The 10,643-nt window shown below is 47.0% G+C and overlaps 1 pseudogene; it reads right to left on the minus strand.

Annotated features, from left to right (window-relative positions):
• Positions 1-407: 407 nt before the first annotated feature.
• Positions 408-1,003, minus strand: LOC141413621 (protein S100-A10 pseudogene; annotated as a pseudogene).
• Positions 1,004-10,643: the final 9,640 nt, after the last annotated feature.

A 10,643-nucleotide genomic window follows, 5' to 3' on the forward strand; every position in this document is an offset into this window, starting at 1 on the left:
TTTGAGTTCTTTACAACTTGAGCCACACCTCCAGCTAGGGTTTATCTGTTATAGTGTTCAGTGTCACTGTAAGTCATAGGAATGGAGCAGCCACTGTAGGGAGAGGTGGAGAGAGAGAACAGGATAGGACCCTGGGGAACATGAACACTTAGAGGGAGGTGAAAGGGGTGTGTAGGCAAAGGAGACTGAGTGGGGGAGAGGGGAGTAGAATAGGTTTTGGGAAGAAAAGGAAAGTGGTGGGAAAAGAGGAAACACTATATTTTGGGGAAGGGGACTATGAAAAGACTGTTGAGGACAAGAGGATGCAAACAATTTAAAAATCAAAAAGTTAATTAAGTCTGGTTGTCAAATGGGTATTGCATTGTATTTGTACATTTTCTGAGAGTCCTGATCTACCTATGAAATCCTTATATGGGGGAATTGTGAAACAGATTCCTTAAGCAACCCTTTGGGAGAGCTCTTATTGGTGCAGAGCAATTGCTCAAGTCTTCCTGCTTCTTTCCCTTCTGTTTCACGTGTACTACAAAATACACATATGTACTACAAAATAGTCATTGCATGCAACTTGTAAGAAGCAGCTCAGAAACCCACTTTGCCTTCATGGCACTGATCCAGGTTCTTCATTGTTTTGTCCTCAGCCAGAGGACCTTTTTGATTTTTTCCAAAATCCAGGGAAGTCCTTTACCATGAGTACTCTCAGGTCCTCCTTCATTAAGTAGTCTTTATTCCCAACAAATCCGTGAAATGTAAACATTGTGGTTTCCATGGTGTGTTCCATTGGACTGAAGTTGTTGGTAGGGATCTGTTGAAACCTTAGCTGGAAGAGGTAGTGAGGACACTTGGCAAGCTGGGTTCCGCATAGTCAAGAAGGAACACATGGGCTTGGCGCATGACTTACGTGGTAGAGCACCTTCCTAGCAAGTACCAGGCCCTGAGTACAAACCCCAGTAATGCCAAAACAATAAAAAATCTATTTTACCCACAAGTCCTGGGTCAGGTACATGGTACACAAGGGTGGACCTACAGGGGTCTCTTTCCTCTAGGAATTCTCTCTCCAGTATGGGAGACATATGGAAAACAATGCAGAGCAAGATGCAAGGGGTTGGGAGCCCAGAAGAGGTGCTTAGCTCAAAGCAAGGCTGTGCTCCAGGGGCTCTTGGCTGGAGATTTACATGAGGGTCTTCTTGGGGTCATGGACCCCTCTGAGAACAAGACAGACACTAAGGACCCTGTCCTCAGAGCAGTGTGTATAGACACATTATTGTGCTTCTAGCCCCAGAGCTATCCAGACTTCCCAAAGGTAGCTAGTGGGACCCAGGGAAAGAAGCTCTGCCTTGCAGTCTCTTGTAACCTTCACCGACAGCCCTGCAGCCTGCAAGGATCACTGACTTTACAAAGGAGGGCAGAGACACAGGATAGAACTTGCTTAGAGTCACACAGCTAGAAGTGTGATACCTTGATTGAAAGGTAGGTATGTCTGACTCTTCTGTCCATTTTGCATAACACCATGCAGCCTCTTTAGCTGTTTGGAGCCATTGCCACCACAAAGGATGACCAGGAGGGGAGGCAGGGGGGCCCGGTTCAGAGGACTCAGCAGGAGGAGCAGTCTTGGGGAACTTCAGTGCTGGAGCAAACACAGGAGAGAGCCCGAATGCAAAGAGTGAGTTGAGCACAGGTCCATCTGAAGCTGATACCCACGCAGGGTGCAGCCTTGGGTAGCCAGTGGGTCATCAGCTTGAGTGGCTGGAGTGGAGCAAGTGCCAGGACCAGAGAGGTGAGAGCAGATGTGAGAGATACTGGCAGCCTACCTCTACCTTCTCCAGACCAAGTTGTCCCTAGGGGGCCTGAACCTGTGGTTCCCCTCCACCCAGTAACTATCTTAATCTATACTGTAGTTTATTTAGTCTGTTTCCTTCATTTGTTGGCCTCATAGGCAGAACAATGATAGAGATTCTAGAAATCAGAGGGAATCAGAGATTTCACCCCCAAATCTGAGGCTCCTCCTTTGCCCTGTTTGTTAATTTTTAAGGTACTATAACAAAGTACCACAGTGTGCCTTAAAACAATAGAACTTTATTGTCTCTCAGTTTTGGTAGCAAGACCAAAATCAGGGTGTCCACAGTGCCACACACCCTCTGCAACCTGTCCGGGAGACTCCTCCCCTCTCCCAGACTCCTGGTTGCCAGCAATCCTTGTGCCACTCCAGTTGCTGTCCAGTTTCATGCAGTGTTTCCTCTCTGTATCTGTGTCTCTTCTGTTTTAGGGACACAAGTCACACTGAATGAAAGGCCCACCCACCTTACCATGCCTTAGCCAGTCACATCTACAAGGACCCTATTTCCAACGAGGTCACATTCTGAGGTGCTAGGGTGTGAACTTCTTGTCATTTCGGGGGGACACAGTTCAACTCACAACACTTTGTGAGGTAATTTGCCTTTCCCTAATGAACCCACATATTCAATGCCCTCAGGACTTTGGTGCCTCCCCGTTGCCCAGGCTCCCAGCAACTACAGACCTAGCCCAACTGGAACTGTAGGGGCTTTCACAGCCTATGCTAGGTAACCAGTCTGGCTTCCGCCATCAGAACCTTTCTCCAAGTGACAGCATGCTTGTAATGTGCACCTGCAGCTTAGGACACTGGGACTGTGCCACCAGCCCCTGGGTAATCTCCTCCAGTCTGGACAGGAATATATGGTGGCAGGTGGGCAGGGGCTGCTGAATTCTAGCTCTGGATGCCAGGAAGGAGCCTTGCACAGTGCTTTTCCTCTCTGGTGGAGAATTCTGTTCTTGGTTCTGCTCCAAGGGGTTAGCAGGTAAGGAGCGGGCTGGGTTCTGGCCTGAGCTGTTTGACTAGCTTTCGCTGGCCAGATGCTGGGCCTTGATGAGGCCACAGTGGAGCTGGGGTGGTGGTGGGGGGCACACTGAACCCGAGACTGGTGCTGGGTCAACTCAGCTGGCCTTGGGTCAGCTCAACTGGATCACTTGGCACCAACCAGCAGAGCTGAGGGGAGGCAAGAGCAAAATAACAGGAGAGATGCTGGGAGAAACATTTTGGGGAAGGGAGGCACAGGGAGGGCCCAGCTCTGGTTGGAGAAGCCGGGAGCTGTCCCTTGAGATGTTACCCCACACTGAAACAGCAAAGAGCACCTGATTACAGCAGTGACTACAGCAGTGGTTTACTGTGCACCAGGTGCTGTGCAAGGGTTTTGTTTGTGCACAGAAGTGCTACCACCTCACTGTGATGTGGTCAAAGAGGTAAGTGACTAGGAAACTTACTAGCAAGTGCCAGAGGAAAGTTTGGAAGGTAGGACCACCTGTCCCACCTTCAGTTTCATCCTGATGGTCCCCCAACTCCTGAAGGGTGTGATGAGAAGTTCTCTCTGGTCTCTGGTTGTTGGGTGGTGAGGATGTGGTGGGACAGGTGACAATGCTTATCCAACCTGGAATTAGAACTGGAACTTAGGTGTCTGCGTTATCCATGGAAAGACAGAGCTTCTGTCACACACATGACAGTGGGTTGACTAGGGTTGGCAGAGTCAAGGTAGTTGGACAGAGCCATGTTTATTAGGGGAACTCTGCTCTCAGAGTAATGGTACAGCCATGGAGTCAATGGAGTATGAGGGCAGGTGGGGGCTCATTTGGAATGCAATCCATAGCTATGGTCCTCAGAGGGGCTCTCAGTCTTGGGTCAGGGTCAAGGGTCACATGCTATCGTGGGTCTGTTGTGAAGAGTTGAGCCTCCAGAATCCTGAGAAATTCAGGATGGACCATGGTGGTCCTGTCAGGAGCAGAGCTTGGAGGGGCAGCTACCCTCCCAGGGAGAAGCAGGATGCTTGCAACTAGTGGATTTATAGTCTAGCAGTCTCTAGGAGTCACTCCCTTGGAGGCTGCCAGGAGGTGCTGGAATTTGGGAGCATGGACCCCACACACAAGTGACCTCACATTCATAGCCCACATTAATAGGGTGCCAAGGACTGCTAGCTACTCTCCAAACTGGTCTCTTTATCTGGGCCTCACAGCCAGACACATTCCCAGCTCCCTTCTAGGTAGATGTGCCACCATGACAGTCCTAACTGAGGAAATGTGACTGAACATTTTCCTGTCTGCCCAGAACTGTGAAAAAATCCCCATAGAAATAGTTCTCCATGCTCTTTCCCTTTGGTTTCTGGTTGTCAGCTTCCAATATCACCTTGGAAGCTAGGTGTGGAAGACAACAGAGCCTGGGCATTTAAAGAGCTGTGTAGCACAGAGCTTTACCCCTAGCAGGCCTAGACCCACCTGAGACTGTTATGTGCATATGGAGTATGTGCTTTTGCTATTGTCTTTCTTGGGCTTATTTCATTGTTAACTTGCCTTGTCTACTTTGGACAGACATGAAGCTTCTAGGCCACAGGATCCCTTAACTTCTACCTCCAGCAGTTCTGTCTTTGTTTGCCACTTTGGGCTCCCAGCCTGTACCAGATATGGAACTTGGAGTCTCACCAGACAGACACAAGGCAAGTCCTTTTCTTGAATGATTAGCTTATGATCATCTAATGTACTATTATGGGGAGCCAGGCCCCTGTAGAGTAGGTGTCACCCCTGGAGGGTAGCTGTGATTGTTCCTACCAGGGTTGTTGACCTCAGCTAGCACCAGATTTCTCCAAAGTAGTGGTACAGGGGCAGAGGTCACTGTGTTGATGTCCTGTTGTGATCTTATGTCTCCACCAATCCACAGAAGGTGCTACCCCAGGGGAGGTGGCCCAGGAACAAGGGGGGACATAAACAGGTTTCTTAATTCCTGGTGGCCTGGGTCTACCACTAGACTATCCTCCTTCTCATGGGGGCTGGTTATTGGAGTATAGGGGTAAAGAAATTGTGACAGGGTTTCTCTTGTCTCTGGTGAACCCTTTGACAGGAAGTCTACTCAAACTAGATGAAACAAAACAAAACAAAGAGCCCCAGTTGAAGGGCATAGAAGAAAGCCCCAGAGAATGGCAGCAACCAGGTGTCTGAAGACCTCAGAAGCCAGAGCAAGAACTCCATTCCCATATGGCCTCCAAGGCAGCTCCAATCTGTGTCCTTGCAGCTTAACGCTTGGGAGGCAGAGAAGTCCTGAGGAAGTGATCCAACAGATCTGACTCTATAGTCACCACAGCCTGGAGAAGGAGTTTGGTCTGAGTCATGGTCTTACCCTGCAGCCTGGGCCAGGGTCTGGGAAGAAGAAAGCTTTGCTTTCTAAAAATTCAGTAGCAGCCATAGGCACTTTATTGTAAAACTAGTATCAGCAGAGAACGTCTCCTGATCTCTACCCATGTGAAACAAAGGAACCTTGTTTAGATGGGAAAAAAACAAAGAAGGTAAAAACTCTAGCAAGTTAATTGACTTACTTTCAGCTGAAGAGATTGATGATGGGTGCCATTTGTGCACTGTCATTGCATCCTGGACTATCCACGTTTTGTGATTTCACTTAGTTATCTTAATCTGGATAGTTGGAATGATAATAATTACTAATATAGTTTATTATTTCTAATGGCCAGACATAGTTTTTATTTATTTATTTATTTATTTATTTATTTATTTATTTATTTATTTATATTCAAGAGATGGGGTTTCACTACATTGCCCAGGTTGGTCTTGAACTCTTGGGCTCAAGTAATCCTCCTTTCTCAGCCTCCTGCATAGCTGGGACTACAAATATGCCACTCTTGACTTCCAGGGGCAGCTAAGTAATGTATATTTCTTAAGTCTTCAAAATATTACTATAATATTCCTACAGAATAAGTATAGTTATCCCTTTATTTTATTTTATTTTGGTGCATCTGGGGTTTGAACTCAGGGATTTGCGTTTGCAAAGCAGGTGCTCTATTGCTTAAGCCACACTTCCAGTCCATTTTGTTCTGGTTATTTTAGAGATGGGATCTTGGGAAGAATTTATCTGGGCTGGCCTGGAACTGTGATCCTCCTGATCTCAGCCTTCCAAGTAGTTAGGATAACAGGTGTGAATTGCCAGTATCCCACTTTATTATCCCATCTTACAGATGAGGAAACTGAGGGACAGAGATATTAAGGGTAATATTTTATATGCAAAAGATTCTAGTAAAAAGAATAAGAAAACTCTTTTTATAAGGAGTGACTGGGTGACACACAAAGGCACTTAAAATAGAGGCCAGAGAAGAGCCCTTTGTAATAGTGCTTAGGACCTTTGCCTCTGAGCCACATAACCAGAGCTCTGTGGAGCCCAGGAGGTCATTAATGGTCTTCAGCTTTTCTCATCTGCACAAAATAAACACTATTTTAATAAACACAATATTTACTGTTGGGGGCCAAGGAAATTGCTTGATTTCCTGTTTCCTTTTAAAGAAGACTACACAAAAGAGATTTCTATCACTGTCATTCTGCACCTCTCACCCCCAAAGGGAAAATTATGCTTTCTGATTCCACAGTTTCTTAGGAGTTGTTTGGGGGCAGAGGGCTACTTGCTAATCACACAGACACCTGCTGGGGTAATTAACTGTTCTTGCCTGAAAGCAGGCTGCTCAAACCAACGACTCCTCCTTCAAGGCCTCACTGAGCAGCACCCAAGGATGTTAACCAGGTGGATTCGCCAGGTCCCATTCATTAGTAACTAAATGGTACAGGGGATGGGGGGTGGGGCATCCCATAAGCTGAGGGTCAAGTACCAGGTGCCAAACTGTCCAAGGAGCAGCTGGAAAGTTTCTTGCATTCTTTGGCCTCCAGGGTCTTGACAGGCCCTGGTGTGCCCCAGGTGTCCAGTTTTATGAAGATCTGAGCTCCATGCCATCTGTCCAGGAAGTTCAATGTTAAATGAAACACTTAGGGATCCCACAGAGTCATTACTTGGAGGGGGTAGCAGTGTGGGTGAAGATAGAGTGCCCTGTTTTTTCTGCTTCAGAGAGTACCTGGGGCTTGTGGGGGAAGAATTCACTATCAGGATTCTTTGAGTTCAATGTGGCAGAAATCCCAGATGAGCCAGTGTAGGCAGAAAGCTATAAGAAATCAGCCAGCAAACTGGAGGAAAGCCTCACTTTCAGGGTCAGCTATATCCAGGACAAAGCTCACCAGCTCTGCTTCTCTGCCCACATGCAGTTTGCTTTCTTCCCACACATGCAGTTCCTCCACATGCAGGAAACCCCGAGAGCTGCCGAGCCCCTGCCCCAGCTAGGGTTCTAGGATGGAATGGCAGTCCCACTAGGACCACAGGGTGGAATAAGGACAGACATACCCCCTGAAGGAGGAATTGGACAGGTAGATGTGCCCCTCACTAAGGAATCCAGGTCTCCTGGCCAAAATTTCTCTTTGTTGAATTAAGATCAAGACCTATTTGATTTGGCACTGAAGTTTGACCTGCACAGAGTGACTTGTGTAGGGTCTGGAGATAGGGCTACAGGCTCCAGTGGAAAACAGCTCCAAGTAGAAACAACCCAGTGTCCATCATCTGATGAATGGATAAACATCGTGTAGAGTGTTACTCAGCCTTCAAAAGGCTTTAAGCGCCCACACTCCAACATGGATGAGACTTGAGATATTGTGCTAAGAGAAAGAAGCCAGATGCAAAAGGCCAATGTTGTTTGATTCCATTATATAAAATTTCCAGGACGGGCAAATCCACAGAGTCAGAAAGCAAATTAGTGGTTGCCAGGGGTTGGGGGGCAGGGGAATGGGGAGTTTCTGCGAATGGGTACAGGATTTCCTTTTAGTAATGTGAATGTACTTGATGCTACTAATTGTATACTTTAAAATGGCTATTTAATGAGAAGAATTTTAGACTAAATGTTGTGGTGAACAACTGTACTCCTAGCACATGGGAGGCTGAGGCAGGAGGATCTTGAGTTCAAGGCCAGTGTGGACTAATAGTGGACCTGTTTCAAAAAACAAAAAAATCCAAACAAACAAAAGAAGTAAAATCTGTTGTGTGTGTTTCACCACTAATAAGGAGCTTAGCTGTTTTCAGACAAATGTCTGAAGTCCCCAACAGGACTACTGGTGGATATGCTGTCCATGAAGGCAGGGCATGGTGACCTGGGTAGGTTTGCAAAAGTGTGGTCAGGTTCACCACAGGTGTCCAAGGGACATGTGACATTTCCTGTTAGCAAGGGCCAGGAGAGATATTCCATGCTAGAGACACCCATTCTGTCTTGGTGGGGTGAAACTCAGCAATGTTCTTTCAGTTCACTGGGTCCCCTTTTCTCAGCCAAGTGACATTGGTAGGTTCCCTAAAGAGCCAAAATCCTGCATGAGGGGTGGAGGTAAGTGCCTTTGGAGTCATACACTTGTAAACATCCAGAAGCAGAGAGGCACCAAACATAGAAAAGGACGCCAGCCTAGTGATTGTGCCCTACTCCTAGACCATGGCACCTGCTGTGCACAAATAATACACAGATCCTATAATTACATGTGCATAGCACTGATTTAAAAGATTTAAGTCTATAGATTACCAGTGTGTGCTGGGCTGAGTCAGGCCCTAATTCCTGGAATCTGTAAATGCTACCTTACATGACAAAAGATGTGGTTACATTCAGGCTTTTCAGATGAGGAGACTATTTAGCCTAGATTACCTGGGTGGGCCCTAAGTGCCATCACAGATACTTTTCTAAGAGGGAGGCCTCTGGAGATGTTATCAAAGAACAGATGGCAGTGTGGCCACATTGACAGAGATTGGACTGACACACTGGGGAGCTAGGAGCCAGCAGAAGCTGGATGAGGCAGTAGAGAGATTCTCCTGTGAGCCTTGCCCCTCAAAAATGGGAGTCACACTTCTGGCTTCCAGAATTGTGAGAGAATGTATTTCTGTAGCTTAGAACCATGCAGTTTAAGCTGGGCACCTGTGGCTCACTCCTGTAATCCTAGCTACTCCTCCCAGCAGAAGGCAGAGATCAAGAGGATCACGGTTCAAAGCCATCCTGGGGAAATACTTCTTGAGACTCTATCACAAAAAGGGCTGGTGGAGTGCCTCAAGGTGTAGGTTCTGAGTTCAAACCCCAGTACTGAAAACACCACACACACACACAGAGCCATGCAGTTTATGGTTATTGGTTATAGCATCCACAGGAAATTCATATACAGGGACACATGGTTATCATTAGACATAATTAGGACAATATTCTGACCTACTGAAAATGCAAAGTTAATAACCTTCTGATATTTTGCATCACTCAGAGTTCATCTCTTACACTTTTCTGGGCAGAGAAATAAAATAGTTCATTGTGTATGTGTGTATCAAAAGCACTGATTTAATAAATATAACATTTTAAATATGCCACACTTTTAGAAGGTCTGTTCTGATATTTCTTGACTCTAAAAATGTAGTGGGAGCCAGGCATGGTGGATCACAACTGTAATTCCAGCGCTTGGGTGGTTGAGGCGGAAGGATGTTGAGTTGGAGGCCAGCGTGGACTCTGCATTGAATCCTGTCTGAAAAAAACAAAGACAAAGTCATACTGGCAGCCTTGGAGGAAAGGTGTGGCCTAGATTCTTTGCCTTTGAGAGTCCTGGCTGGTCCATACCATGTGGTCCCTTGAGAAGATCCCTTAGACACTGGTGCAAGGACCACTGTGAATGGATGTCCTGTGCACCTGAGAGACTGTCCCACAGAAGTTGGACAGGTCTCCATCCACGTCTGCAACACCATCCCAGTGATAATCTGGAGAGCCATTCCTGAGTGCTTCCCAAGCCACTTGTCACCAACCCTATGGTCTTCCTTTTCTTGTTCCCTCATCCAACATGAGCCTGATTCTCAAGCCCCAGAGAGTCTGCTGGTAACAGGGAAGGTCCTCGGGAATCTCCAGCCTGCTCAGATGAGGGAACACTGCCTCAGATGCTGGTGGGAAGAGACCTTGGCTTTGCAAATCCCAGTGGATTCTCATGCCCAGAGAGGCTAATGTGGGGAAACAGTAGTCCAGTGGAGCAGACCCAGGAGAGATGTTCCAGGCTCAGGCCACCTTCACTGTATCAACATGGGGTGAGACTTGGCAGTGTTCTTTGAGTTTACTGGGTCTCCTTTTCTCAGTCAAGTGATATTGGTAGGTTCCCAAAGGGCCCATAATCCTGCGTGGGGGCAGAGGTAGTGCTGTTGGGGCTTCACACTTCCAGAGTTATGTCTCTCCAGTAGCCAAAGGCATTTGGAGCCAGAGCCACCATCTGAATTGTGAGGGAAGAGGAAAGAGCCTTCAGGGACATAAGACTGAGGGTCAGGTTCCAGTAAAACAAGGCTACTGATGGCGGACAAATAGGAATTTAGAAAGCAAGTGGGGCATGATGGGGCACACCTGTAATCCCAGTACTAGAAAGGTGGAGGCAGGAGGATCTTGAGTTCCAGCGCAGCCCAGGCAAAGTTAGCAAGAACCTATCACAAGAACAAAATTTAACAAAAAGACTGGCGACATGGCTCGAGTACTAGGTAGAGCACATGCCTAGTAATTTAGAATCCAGAAAGGTGAGTTAAAGCTAGTGGCTCAAAATAGAGGCTGAAAATGTCTGGATGTTCAGAGGCCTGTGTATTGTTGTGCTTGCTGTGTGGTGCAGGTATAACCTCAGGGATTTGAAAAAGAAGGTTTTGCTATGGTTTGAATGGCAGTGTCCCCTCCAAAATTCACACTGAAACTTAATCCCCAATGCAACAGTATTGAGGGGCATGGCCTTTG

The sequence above is a fragment of the Castor canadensis genome, chromosome 11 (genome assembly GCF_047511655.1).
Source record: "Castor canadensis chromosome 11, mCasCan1.hap1v2, whole genome shotgun sequence".
NCBI classification, from domain to species: domain Eukaryota; kingdom Metazoa; phylum Chordata; class Mammalia; order Rodentia; family Castoridae; genus Castor; species Castor canadensis.